We start from the raw sequence: 14,559 nt of genomic DNA, 5'->3' as shown, positions 1-14,559 counted from the left end.
CCGTGCTGGGCCCTGCAGGGCTGGTGGAGCAGCCTGGGCCCGAGGCAGGAGGCTCCTGATGGGAGGAGTTGTGGCTGGGGCTGGCTGCAGGACTGTCCTCCTGCCCTTCTCCAGCATGGTTGACTTCATGGTCCAGCTGACGGCAGATCGTGGGACCGTAGAGGGCTGCAGCGGTGCTGATGAGCCTCCTTACAAAGGGCACCACCCCACCATTGGTGTGGATGTGGATGTGGAAGTGTGTATGAAGCAGATTTATTTCACTAAATTAATCCATGCTCACCTTAAGCGCCTGCACCAAGGCCTTCTGGTCCAGCCTGTGCTCACAGAGGAAGTTCACAGTGGTGCACTGTCCCACATAGACTTCCCACCAGTCATCGCTGGATGTCTGCTGGATCTCCTCCTGCAGCCACTGGAGCAGGGGTCCGAGGTCTTCTGGATGGTCTTGGAAAAATGCAGCCTTCCTCAGCTGGGAAGTTGTGCTCAGGTGGGATGAGCACCGGCTCTGCAGGCCCCTGCTCGTCCTGCAGGCCGTGATCTGAGTGTGCTGCGGGCTGCGGGACAGCACACTCGAGGTAATCGTCGTCCGACCTCACCAAGTATCGGATGGTATCGATTTTGTGCCCGCATACGGCACAACTCGGCTTCTTGCTTGCCCACCAGATGGCACAGCTGTAGCACAGCTGGTGCTGTCAGGGGGTCACGTAGGTGACATCCTCCCGGATTTGCCCGCAGATGGGGCAGGTCCAGTCGGATGGCACGTCCATGGCCCTGGGCTGTGCTGAGCTGAGGTCGGGAAGCTGCTCCCCTCACAGGTGCTGCAGCAGGCAGAGGGTGTTATGAACTGCAAGGGAGAGAGAGAGGCCACGGTCACTCACAATCCCAGGGGCAGGAAGCTGATACCATAGTCCCTCAGCAGCCTGGTCCTGGTCCCTACCAGTTGCTGCAGGGGCCATGTCCTGCACCACTCACCTCTGCTGCTACAAGCGCACCCTGTGCAGCCCCAGCTGCCTGATCCAGGCAGGGCTGGGGGAAACACTGGTGATACTGCGGGATGGGCACCAAGAACTGGTGCCAGCAGCCACACAGCAAAACACAACCAACTCACTTGGTCTCACAGCTATGCTCAGCTGGAGTCCAGACACAAGTGCACGCTGGCCTCTGCCAGAGCCCAAATCTGTACAGCAAGGGCTGGTGAGGTCTCAGACATCTCCATCACTGACACCACAACCCCTTGGTTGGTGACCTCACATTCCATCACTGCACGTTCCAGCTCCGAATTTCGCCCTGTCCACACTCCAGTCCTCGCACACTCGCTCAGTTGGAGGCCAGGCACGAACTGCTGGGCTGGGCTGCTGCGCCTGCATTAGGGCAGCATGGGCCAAGCAGTCACAATCCATCACGCGGAGATCACAGAATCACAGAATTACCCGGGTTGGAAGGGACCTCAAGGATCATGTAGTTCCAACCCCCCTGCCTAGCAGGGCCACCAAACATACACATTTACTAGATCAGGTTGCCCAGGGCCCTGTCCAACCTGGTCTTGAACACCTCCAAGGACGGGGCATCCACAACCTCACTGGGCAGCCTGTTCCAGGACCTAACCACCCTTCTAGTAAAGAACTTTCCCCTAACATCCAACCTAAATCTTCCCTCCTTCAACTTAAAACCATTTCCCCTAGTCCTGCTATTATCAGCCCTTTCGAAGAGTTTACTCCCCTCCTGGGAGTAAGTTCCCTTCAGGTATTGAAAGGCTGCAATGAGGTCACCTCGCAACCTTCTCTTCTCCAGGCTGAACAAACCCAACTCCCTCAGCCTGTCCTCATAGGGGAGGTGCTCCAGCCCCCTGATCATCTTTGTGGCCCTCCTCTGGACCCTTTCCAAAATCTCCATATCTTTTTTGTACTGAGGACTCCACACCTGGACACAGTACTCCAGATGGGGCCTCACAAGAGCAGAGTAGAGAGGGACGATCACCTCCCTATCCCTGCTGACCACCCCTCTCTTGATGGAGCCCAGGATCCCGTTTGCTTTCCGGGCTGCCAGAGCGCACTGCTGGCTCATGTTAAGTTTCTCATCTATCAGGACCCCTAGGTCTTTTTCAGCCGAGCTGCTCTCAAGGACAACTCCTCCCAGCCTGTACAGGTGCCTGGGGTTCTTCCGGCCCAAGTGCAAAACCTTGCACTTTGCCGTGTTGAACCTCATTAGGTTCACCCGAGCCCAGCTTTCCAGCCTGTCAAGGTCCCTCTGAATGGCATCTGTTCCCTCCACCGTATCAACTGCACCACTCAGCTTGGTGTCATCAGCAAACTTGCTGAGGGTGCACTCCATTCCCTCATCGATGTCATTAATAAAGATGTTAAAGAGCACCGGTCCCAAGACAGACCCTTGAGGGACGCCGCTCGTTACCGGCCTCCACCTGGACATAGAGCCATTGACCACCACCCTCTGTCTGCGGCCTTTCAACCAATTGCTTATCCATCTAGTTGTCCACCCATCAAATCCACCTCCCTCCAATTTGGAGATGAGGATGTGATGGGGGACCATGTCAAAGGCCTTGCTCAGGTCCAGGTAAATGACATCGGTCGCCTTCCCTTCATCCACCAACGCCGTCACTCCATCATAGAAGGCCACAAGATTAGTTAAGCATGACCTTCCCCTGGTGAAGCCATGCTGGCTGTCTCGGATCACATGCTTGTTCTTTATGTGATCAAGCATGTTGTCCAGGAGGATCTGTTCCATAATCTTCCCAGGCACAGAGGTGAGACTCACCGGCCTGTAGTTACCCGGGTCATCCCTGCTCCCCTTCTTGTAAATGGGAGTGACGTGACCCTTCCTCCAATCATCCGGGACCTCACCTGACAGCCACGACTTCTCAAATATGATGGAGAGCGGCTCGGCAACCACCTCAGCCAGCTCCTTCAGGACCCTGGGATGCACGCCATCTGGCCCCATAGACTTATACTCATTCAGTCTAAGGAGGCACTCTCGGACTTGCTCTACCCTTACAGTGGGGAGGGATTTACCTCCTTGGTCCCCACATGGAGGTATGGGGGTGCAAGACTTAGGGACGTGAAAAAGACTAGAATCCTGGCCACCAGTGAAGACCGAGGTGAAGAACTCATTCAGCACCTCAGCTTTCTCTTCATCTGTTGAAGCCATTTCTCCTTTTAAATTTACCAGAGTAGGCACGCCCATTTTGGCCTGTCTCTTCTGGCCAATGTACCTGTAGAAGGTTTTCTTGTTGTTTTTCACATCCCTCGCCAAGTTCAGTTCTGCCTGCGCCTTGGCTTTCCTGATCCCACATCTGCAAGTTCGGACGGCATCCCTGTATTCTTCCCGGGTGACACAGCCTTGTTTCCAGAGCTTGTACACCCCTTTCTTCACCCTCAGTTCTCTTAGCAGGTCCTTGCTGAGCCATGCCGGTTTTCTACCTCTCCTGCCCACTTTCTTAATCAGGGGAATGGAGACCTCTTGTGCTGCCAGGAGGGCATCCTTGAACAGTAGCCAGCTCTCCTCAACGTCCTTATCTTTGAGGGCAGCGCGCCAGGGGATCTTGGCCAGCATTCCATTGAGTAGCTTGAAGTCTGCTCTTCTAAAGTTGAGCATCCTGGTCCTGCTCTTTGCCAGGCCCACATCGCTTGAGATCACAAACTCAACCAGGGCATGATCGCTGGAGCCCAGGCAGCCTCCAACCTTGACGCCTTTGATCATCTCCTCAGCGTTGGTGAGCAGCAGGTCCAGCAACGCTTGACCTCTGGTCGGTCTGTCCAATACCTGAACCAGAAAGCTATCATCAATGGATTCCAAGAGCCTTCTGGAGCTCTTGCAGCTCGCCGTGTGGTTTTCCCAACAGATGTCAGGATGGTTGAAGTCCCCCACCAGGACAAGAGCCCGTGAGCCAGACGCCTCACGCATCTGGAGCAAGAAAGCCTCATCAGCAGCCTCCCCTTGATCAGGTGGCCTGTAGTATACCCCTAATACCAGCTGACCTTTATTAGTCCCATCTCTAATCCTAACCCACAGGCTCTCAACCTGTTCTTGACTGTTTCTCATGGGGAGCTCCTCACAGTTTATCCAATCTCTGACATAAAGGGCGACTCCCCCACCCTTCCTACCTCGCCTATCTCTCCTAAAGAGCCTATAGCCATCGATGGTAGTATCCCAATTATGGGAGTCATCCCACCATGTTTCTGTGATAGCAACAATGTCATAATTTTCAGAGTGCATCACAGTTTCCAGTTCCTCCTGCTTGTTACTCAGGCTCCGTGCATTAGTATAAAGGCACTTCAGCCGGGCTGTCCGTCTCACCACCTTCATAAGCGATCCAGGATCCACTAGAACAGCGGCATCCCCAGTATCCCCCTGCCCTACTCCCTCCTTTTGCACTCTGCAATCTTTGCCCACAGAGTTTGGTACAATCCCTCGAATGTACCGTTCAACCCCAGTAGCCCTTATTTTGCCCCCTTCCCCCTTCGTTCCTAGTTTAAAGACCTATCAATGAGTCCCGCTAATTCTTCAGCTAATACCCTCTTACCCCTCAGGGACAGGCTGCTTGCATCAGCAGCCATCATTCCAGGTGCAGTGTAGATTGCCCCATGGTCAAAATAGCCGAAATTCTTGTGTTTGCACCAGCTCTTAAGCCATCTGTTTAAGAGATGGGTTTTTTGGATCCTCCCTGTATCTTTTCCTGACACCACGGGCATAGAAGAAAAGATCACCTGCACCCCAGCTCCTTCAAGTATTCGCCCCATTCCCCTGAAGTCTTTCTTGATGGACCTCAGGCTTTGCTTGCCAACTTCCTCACTGCCAGCCTGAATTATTAAAAGTGGGTAGTAGTCTGAAGGATGAATCAATCTAGAAATTTTCTTTGAAATGTCCCTGACCCGTGCCCCAGGAAGGCAGCACACTTCTCTGCGGGCAGGGTCAGGCCGGCATATAGGGCCTTCTGTTCCTTGCAGAAGGGAGTCACCTACAACAATCACCCGTCTGTCCTTACGTGTAGAAGCAGTCTTGAGGCTTCGGGGTGACTGCTTCACCTGTGGCAACCTCATGGGTGCACTTGTTTCCATACTCTCACTAGTCCCCCCCTCAAGTTCCAGGGCCTCAAACCGGTTTCGCAGAGGCACCTGGGGAGCCGGGGATGGTCGTGATGGAGGATGCCCCTTCCGTCGAGCAGGTACCCGCTTCCACTCCTCCTCCCTTCTCAAGTTACTGCTGGGGGGAAGAGAGGACAGGGGGCCAGCTGCAGTGTTGCCAGCTGGCTGGTTACCCTTTACCACCTGTTTGTGAGGTGGCAGGGGCTGACATGCTCCATTAGGAGCCTCGACTGTGTGCTGAGAACTTGAGGCTGAGAGGGACTGACACCACCAGTCAATCTCCCTCTCACACTCTTTTATAGTCCTCAGCCTCTCCACTTCCTCCTTCAGGTCAACTACGAGGCTGAGCAAGTAGTTCACCTGGTCGCAGTGAACACAATCACTGCCTCCCTCACCCAGCCCTGCAAGGGCCAGGCTCTGGCACTCAGTACAGCCAGAGACCTGCACACCAGCATCTTGGGTTGGGGGCTCAGTCTGAGTTTCCTCAGACATTTTGGCAGCAGCCTTCCTATAAGGCATGTGCAGGACGTCAGTCTGGGTCTCTGCAGTCTTCTTGGTTGCTGCCTCCCGTTTCTGTGAGATCGGGACCCTTGTCTTGGCCTCCTCAGTGTTTCTGGCAGCAAGAGATGTCAGAAGCCAGGGCTTGGCCGTGTTGTCAGGCCTCACCTTCACTGGGGAACGTCACCACCTGTCCCACAGTGATGATGCCTTCCATTGCTTGGTCATCACCATGCACCGGCCTCACCAGTGAATAGGATGTGTGTGTGTGCCTTGCCTGAATATGGCCATCTGTGCAAGATTGCAGGGCAGTCCCAGCTGGTTTTGTTCAGTCACTACACTGGGTTTGCTTGCAGCATACCCCGTACACTTCCATTACCAGGCCTACAGTGGTTATCTGACACACGTCAGGGATCACTATCCTGATCATTCTCAGTCTGTGAAACATGATGAAATAAAAGCCTAACGTGCTTCACGTGTAACTTCTGCTCTGTTGCTGTTCAGCTGATGTTGCCATGTCTGCACTGAGTGGACGAGGTGGCTCTGCTGACTTTTCAACTGAGGTGCCAGAGGGTTTGTTACAGGTGTGCTTGCTGAAGCTTTTCACTGCATTGAATAATATGAGATTGTTTCTCATTTCTCCTGCGTTCACTGAACGGTCACTGGTGCCTCATGCTATTTGGAGTTTTTCAGTTCACAACCCAGGACATCTCTGCCGACTGTTCATGAAGAAGTACTTTATTACTGCCTTTTCTGTACCAAAGGTTATTTCTGTTGGAAACTGTTTTTATTCTGAGGCTCCCAGTCTGATAGTCATATGAAGCTGTTCTCCATTTAAAAAATCATAGAATTTAAGCCAAAGATCATGATATAACTTAAATGTTTCAAAAACTAAGTAGATCAAACGACTGTGTGGTGTTGCTGTGTTTGTTTGATTCTTTACACTTCTGTATGCTCTCCATATTCTGATAAGTTCCTGATTTTGTCACAGTGATTGGTTTGGGACAGGATCTGCTTTTGTGAGTTTGTCTGTGCACTTTCTAGACATGTTGAAGGAGGTGAGCAGTGAAAAAACATGATTTATATTCATGTCCTTTCAGCAAACATAGAATTTAATACTTAAGAAACAGAGATCGACATTACAGAAATTGGAATCCTTTTCTTTGTTCCATCATCACACATGTAAATCTTCCTTATCAGTTTTACATCAGTTTCCGGGTTTCTCTACAATCAGATGTGCATTGTGTTACACTGTCATCATCTTCACTGCCATCCAATTGTGCCTCGTAAAGCCTTCAGTGAACTAAGGGAAGGGGAGCATGAAAGGAAGAAACATACACACTCACATGGAAAAAAAATAAGGTGTTGTCAGTGTGAAAGATGCTTTACATTGCTGGCATTTTGTTCAAACTTGTTGCTGTTTTTTTCTGTCTCAGTAACAGCAAAAACTGCGCTGGCTGTACGCTGATACTGCAAACTTGTACTGCTCACTGGTGTGGAAAATCACATTATTCTTTTCATTCATGGCTATTTTCCTTTTATCTTTTCAGTGCTGCCCTGAGAGTGGTATCTCAGATTTAGGTTGGATGGTAAACTAGATGGCATATGGATGTATTTGAAGTTAGGTAATGCAGTAGGAGTGCAGCTCCATGAAATGAAGGATTCCTGGTTTCCTGTTGGCAGGCCAAGACACCGTGCAGTTCAGCTTGTGAGTGCAGTTCAGCTTGTGAGTGTCTATTTTACAAGTACTGAGAGGTTTTGAATTGGCTGGTTTGAAATTGGCGTTTAACACGGGCTTCCTTTTGGTCTTCCATATTGAGCAATGCTGGAAAATTGTTCTGTTTTTGAAGCATCCATCCAATTTCCTTGATGGAAAGAGAGTTGCTGGGAGAATTGCTCTCTTCTTCTGAAACAGCATGTAAGGCAGTGAACAATATGTATGGCAGTGTGCAGGTTGGTCCAAAAATAATGCCTCCTATTTATTTCCATGAAAACTAGCACAGTTACAAAAAGCATGAGAACGTTATTTAATAGAGCAAATTCTCAGATACCATTTCACCATTCACTAACCAATACTTCAGCAACAAGTATTATTTAAATTTCACCACTCCTGTAGAAAAATAAACCCTCCTGATTCTTTCATGTAGTCTCTCTGTCCTTGCTTGCTTTGAGATTCAATATTCTGAACCCCAGTGGATTTTAGGAGACTAGTACTCCACTCTTATGAATCTAGTATATTGCACAGTTTAAATTAAACAGTTCTTAATATCTTCAGAAATCTATCCTAATTCACCATTTCCTTGACAGATTCTTTGATGAATGCAGAATATGACTGAAGTTAAAAGAAACCTGAGGAAATCTGTAAAAACAGAGTGTGGCTGAACCAATTCAGCCCCCTTTTTTCATATCTGAAGACCACCTCTATTCTGTTCCCTTTTGGAAACTGTGGTGAACCGTCCTTTTCAAAACTTCCCCCATTAACCTAAAAACTGAAACCGATGCCTCCTATGAAATGGGAGGGGAGCAAAGACACAAGATCAGCAGGAAGAGAAGCTTCTTTCCTTCTGCCCTCAGACTGAAGCATCTTTCCATCTTCTACTGACTTTGCTAAGCAGGACAAAGCAATTCAGATACAGGAGCTCATTTATAATGCCATCCTCCAGGACTGTCTCAAACAAACAGTGCAAAGCAAAAGCACTTTTCTGTTCAGTGGATCACGTTGTGGGTTTTGAATATGGAAAATAAATGAGCTTGTTGCTGGGGGGGAACAACGGACAGGAGACCAAAGTGTTCACAAATGGGGAAGTAGGGATGAAAAATGAGGTTGTTTGTGAGGACAGTCAATAGAGGATAAATGGTCAGCAGGACAAAAACAAAGGAAAGTGAGAAATCACTTGGCAAAGATGTGGCGTTATTTTCAGCAAAAAGCCAAGATGAAAATCTGAAGAGCAAACTACTATCTCTACTTCCCTGACAAACTGGGTGGGATTAAATGATTGAGTTGCAGAAAGCTGCATCCCAGGCCAATACTACTGCGGGGAGGGGGTGAGGCTCCCACCATTTTGGCCATCCAAGGTGAAACCCCAAAGGGCAGGAATCTCAAGGGCTCAGAGGCTCAGCAGTTTCTGAAAATAGGATCCACATAATGGTCCCAGCCAGAGCACCAGAACAATGAGGCTTTGTTGCCACTGTCAGACAGAAACAATCAGTCAGGGATAAAGGAACAAACACCAACGAAGCAAACCTCTCATTTGCACAAAGGAAGCTATTTTTAGATGCAGAATTCAACTTCATTGGCATACAGTCAGATTTCCGTAGAGGAGTGCATGAACCAAAGTTTACACGCAAGTAGTTACCGTGACCTTGGAGGACTTTCCTCCCAAACTTCGCTGAGAGCAAAAAAGGACCCCAAAGGCCAATTCTGTGGTCTGAATTCTTCAGGCTCACAGAGAGGCTGCATTGATTTGGCCTGCAAAGCACAGTGCTGCTGGAGGTGAGAAATGATATCAGCATCCGGGCCCAGAGGATTCTATGAATCTGCCCAACTCTGAAAGAACCAAAAATAGAAAGATTTTCTGAGCTCTGACCATACAAATGATCCTCGTAAAGCTGTCAGTGCACAAGACTGACAGACAGCGCCTGAAAGGTCATAAAATCGATAAACAGAAAGTCAGCTCACGGAAAAGTTAATAGGAGAGTAACTGCCCTTTGGCTCAAAGCAGGAGAGAAAGGTACACATCCCTGATGGTTCTGAGGTGGCAGCTTCTTTTTTGCTTCTAAAGGCCAGGTAGAACCATGAAGACTGCAAGCAAAGCCCGAATAAGCTCTGTTGCACAGCAGCGTTTTAAAGAAACTCAAGGGATCTGGACCATTTTGCACACTGACCAAAATGCCGTGGTTAGAATTATCCTGGAAATGACATGTTTTGTTTTCTTCTCCTGCGTGAGGTGACAACTGCAAGAATAGAAACATAAACTGGCACTGCAAGTGAGGAAAAAAGAAAGTGGGGAAAAATGAGAGGAATGACACCTAGCTTGTTGTTAATCTGTGAGAAACCACAGCAGTTCTGCAACAGTTTAGCTTATATGCACAGATGGGTAATGAAAGGGGCGTTTGCTCCAGTGACCTTTTTTGCACGAGCCTCTTTGCCTTCAAGCCATTCTGATTCCTCGTGTCTGGTATAACTGTGGTATGTGGTCTCCCACAGGCCACTCTGTGTGTTTTTGGGATGCAGCTCCAAGTTATGTGAGTTACCTGAGCATACAAATTACTCCTCTGCAGTGTTCCCACTGTCCTTGAAGGGGTATGGACTCTAAGTGTGAAAATGTGGTGCTCTGGCAGCAGCTGTACTTCAGAGAAGCTTGAGAGGAAAAAAAAAACTCCAAGAGTGTTGAAGCAAAAAAAAGGAAGGTCATGTTAATCAACAGAACAACCTGCCATGGGCAAGAGACTTGTCTGCATTCTGCTGCCAGAAAAAACTCCCGGAGATGCTCTGCTATTCGGGTGTTGAGCTCAGGAGTGTCCACTCGTCCTTGCTTTCCTCAAATACTGTATCAAAGGAGGAGCAGCAGAAGTAAACGTCTTAAGGATGCAGTTGCAAAGAATGAAATTCTTTTCAAATTCTACGTGAGAATATCTTAAACAAGTTTTAAGCAGCTCACTTTGAATTCAGCCATGTATTCTCAAGTCATCAAGGTCAGAGCCTTCATTTAAAAATGAGGTATGAACACATATGAATACAGCATTATGAAAACTTCAATTTCGGAAGGATTCAGAGCCTTCAAGCTGCGGAAGGAGGTGTAAACAACAGCCTCTCCTGCACAGTGCAGCAAGAGACCTGCACAGAGCCACAAAAGAGACAGAGCTGTAGAGAAGACTGGGACAAAGCTGGGCACTGGGAAGGGAGATCCTCCTTGGGCCCAACCCTGACATGGGCCTTTGGGAAGGGCAAAACACAGAGAGCAGCCAATAGAGGGCTAGTAAGGGAGCTGTGAGACAGGTCAGCACTGAGGGGCTTTGACCAGGGGTAGGTTTCACCTATGGAGAGGATGCCCAGTAAAAGGAGCCATGATCGCAGCTCAGGGACAGGAGAGGATGTTATCCAGGAGAGATACCACCGCGCTGCTGCATGTCTTTGTAAGGCAGCCTTGAGACCGCACATCAGCCGTACCAACCCTGTGGCAAAGCAAGTCAGTGTCATTTTATAGCACACAACTATTCTGGCTTCAACAAGGCCTCTTTCAATACATCCATGGGCAGTCTGGCTTTGTTTCAACCTACGCTTTGTTTATTCTAGCTCTTCCTGGAAAGGGAACTACTATCGAAGCAATTGTAAATTTGTTTTCTTGCTGAGGTACATTAGTACTTTATACCCAGCTGAAGGTAATAATAGCTTAAGTATAGCCCTAAGATTTAGCAGCTGAACTCCACCCAGGTGCTTTATTTTTACTGTGTTACACGGACCTTATCCATCCCTTGGTCTCTGCGTAGGCAGCTCTTATCAATATTTGAGTGCACACAGAAAAAAAAATAGAAAAAAAACCAAATATAATCAGACACAATAATCTCAGGGTGTAAGTAGAGGAAAACACTTAATTTTAGATAAGCTCCTGGCCTAGTGCGTTAATCTGCTGTTCAGCAATACTTAGTCATGTTGAGAGCATTTTATTCGCCATTAGTCCTGGTGTTTCAAACACCACTCCTCACAAAGCATCTCACTCCATGAGAATAAAGGTGGCAGAACTGGGCCTTCATGATTTATCCACGGTCCACGTAGGACCGCCACGAAAACCTGCTTGAGTTGCATTGTTCCCGTTACACAGCCATGACTGGGGCCGCTCAAAAGTGATGCATCGGTGCAATTAATGTGCCCGTCTGCACCTGTGGCCAATTAATTAGGCTGGGGACACTGATAAGATGAACAGTAGCTTGGGAGCTGTTTGCACACCACAGATAATCCTAGCAACCTTCTAACCAGAGCAGGAAGGAACAAAAACACTGGCTTGTTTGTTTAATTACTGGTGTGTTCTGATTGCACAGAACATATTCTAGGTCACAGCTCTATTTTTGGTCATTTATTCCCCAGCACAGGTAGGATGAGAACCATCAGCTGGTTCTGAAACCTGGAATGTAGAGGCATTTCTTTAGGTCTGGAGATTCTGATCCATCCTGGACACAACAGATTTGAAGATGGTGCTGAACCTTCAGATACCTCAGCAGCAAAGCTCTGAATGCAGCTGATAGAAGGCCCAAATTAATTTATAAGAGCTAACAGCCTTGATTTTCTGTGGTAACAGGTATCATCAAAGTGAAAACCACTGCATATTCAGCATCAGCCACACCAATGTATTTATTCTACTCTTACAATTTCCAGACCTGCCAGGGGACACAACCAACACCCTTCTACTCATTTTTCATTTAATCCATTACATTTTGTAATCAGGCCCTACCCTGCAGCCTTCTGACTGTTGCTCCATAGCTCTCAACCCCTGACAGCTGATAGAAGTGTACAGAAAAAAAAAACATTAAGTGATAAGCTCAGATCAGGATAATGCTGGCAATAATCTGAGCTGACTAAACTCACCTCAGGGTGTTTATTCACGTAAAGCTGACAGCAGAGCATATCGGCTAGTTGGTGCTATGCCTTGCAGTTATGACATTACAAGCTCATTTGCAGCCACTCTGCTGACCTGTTTGTTTCACTCCCCCTTCTCTGGCACCACAGAGAACCATGCACTTCATCTTCAGATGGAGACTGCGCAATATAACATACCAGTGGAAGATCTCAGCCTTACTGCTCCCCCACCACAAGGTCAACTCGCAAGCATGCCCATCCAAAGGATTGGAGGGAACGGCCACACAGGAAATAAACAGCAAACTCTTCACTGGGTAATTTGTTACACTATCATCACCAACCCCAGCAAAAGAATAAAGTGAAACAATGAACAGCATCAAGGTTAGACAGGCTGTGCACAGACATTAAATACACAAAGCAATATACTCATCTGGGAGAAGCTCGAAAATGCCATAGATAACAAACAGTAGGCAGCAAATCAGTGCTTCAGGTAGCAGCAGAAACTTTTGAGAAGCAGTCATTAATATGGCTACGGTGATCAATTTCTCCATGGTGAAAGCAACAACCCACTTCACATCTTTACAGACTCATTGCTTACGAGGCCATGAGGAACTGCACAATAATTCAACCTGTCCTCCTGCATAAGACTTCAGCTCTCAGCAATCTTTTATAATGCCTTCAGCATTCAGTAAAGGGGTGGTTTAATGAGACATCTTCCACATATTTGAGGTCCTCCTCCCAGCTTCCCATGCAGGCTCTGGGGAGAAGGATCAGCAGCAAAATGACAAACTGGCCCCATTTTGCTCTCCCGTCACTGGAGGTGTTCAAGACATGTGCAGATGTGGCACTAAGTTATGTTTTGTGGGCATAGTGGTGATAGATTAATGGCTGGACGAGATGATCTTAATGGTCTTTTCCAACATTAATGATTCTATGATTCTGTTGATCTCTCCCTTTTTTGCATTTGCTGTCCCAGACTAACTCTGCCCATCCTCACAATACACAACAGACTAGTTGCTTGAGAAAGCTTCCACCTAGCCTGAGTGCTAACAGCTGTAGTGGGTCCTCAGGGTTCCTCAATGCTAAGACTAGAATCAACCAATTTTGGGTATTTCATGCCGCATTATCAGTCTCCCTCAGTACTGACATAACCGCTTCTATTTTTCACTTGTGAAGACACCTCTTCACAAAGACTGCGAGCCCTCCTGCCTTTCTGTAGAATTTCCTCCCCCTGTGAGGACGACATCTCCCTTACTCTCTCAATACTCCAACCAAGTGGCATAACGAAGGTAAATTCAGGGCAACCGTCATCTGCCTGTATCTTGTTTGGATGCAGGCTGCTCTTATTTCAGGCTTGAAGAAGAAGAGCTCGGGGGCACAAGAAATCTTGTTTTCTCCCTCAGTTTATCGCTTCATCTAATAAAACATGCTATCTCACCTGACAAACCTGATTTATACTCTTAGCTCACCCCAGCTAAAACCATCATATTTGCTAAGCAATCACAAATGACAGAGTACTATTTGGTTTTGCTTTGCTCTTGATATTAAAAAATGAGCAAATACGCCATTTTCAGGCTTTTCCTTTCTTTGACAATGCAGCTGTACATTTCTGCCAATTGGGATTTGTCACATCACAGTGACACCGGATGACCCAGGCCTAATTGTGCAATGTCACTAACTGGAAAGTGACACCATGAAAGTCGTGGCATGGCACCGCTAATGAAGGAATTCAGCTTCTTGCAGCTGCAAAACTCCACTTGCCCCAGGCTACTTACGGGCAGGCATTGCCACCAAAATCCACAACTCAAGGATAAAATAAATATATTTAAAATGCTAGGAGAGGCTGCATGTCAAAAGATAAAGAATTACTAGAAGAGAAGCATAAATAAAGTCTAATTTCCCGTGGACTGGTTTCTCACTGTTCACTGCAAGCTCCAATTTGATTTTTTCTTCTGCTTGAGTCATTTATTTGGGGGATCTCTTCCATACAGACTTTCTAATAAGATTCAAGTCCACACTACCTTTTTCATAGCTTTGGCACATACACAATCACCGTCTCTTTTCCTTTTTACTCTTCTGTCCACACATCATCAGGACAGAAATTATCTTTTAGATGGCTATCACAGTGTTAAATTTCAATTGAAAGGTCACTGGAAAGGGACATAGTGACTCAGTATAAGCAAAGATGACTCATTTCCATAGGAAACCAGGCTTTAAAATGGAAGATTTACAAGGAAAATGAGCTGCACTTTGGCTCAAAGTAATACACTTGCTGGAAACATCAGGTTGCTGAATATAAAAAATTATCTGTATATATTTGTTCTCACCTTGGGTGCTATAAATCCTCAGAAAACACTGGGTTTGTATTCATTATTATCTGTAGCCCACTAA

Source organism: Coturnix japonica, chromosome 2, assembly GCF_054131305.1.
Source record: "Coturnix japonica strain WE chromosome 2, WE-NBRP24, whole genome shotgun sequence".
Classification (NCBI taxonomy): domain Eukaryota; kingdom Metazoa; phylum Chordata; class Aves; order Galliformes; family Phasianidae; genus Coturnix; species Coturnix japonica.
The sequence above is the reverse complement of the archived record's forward strand: the minus strand, read 5'-3'. Positions refer to the sequence as shown.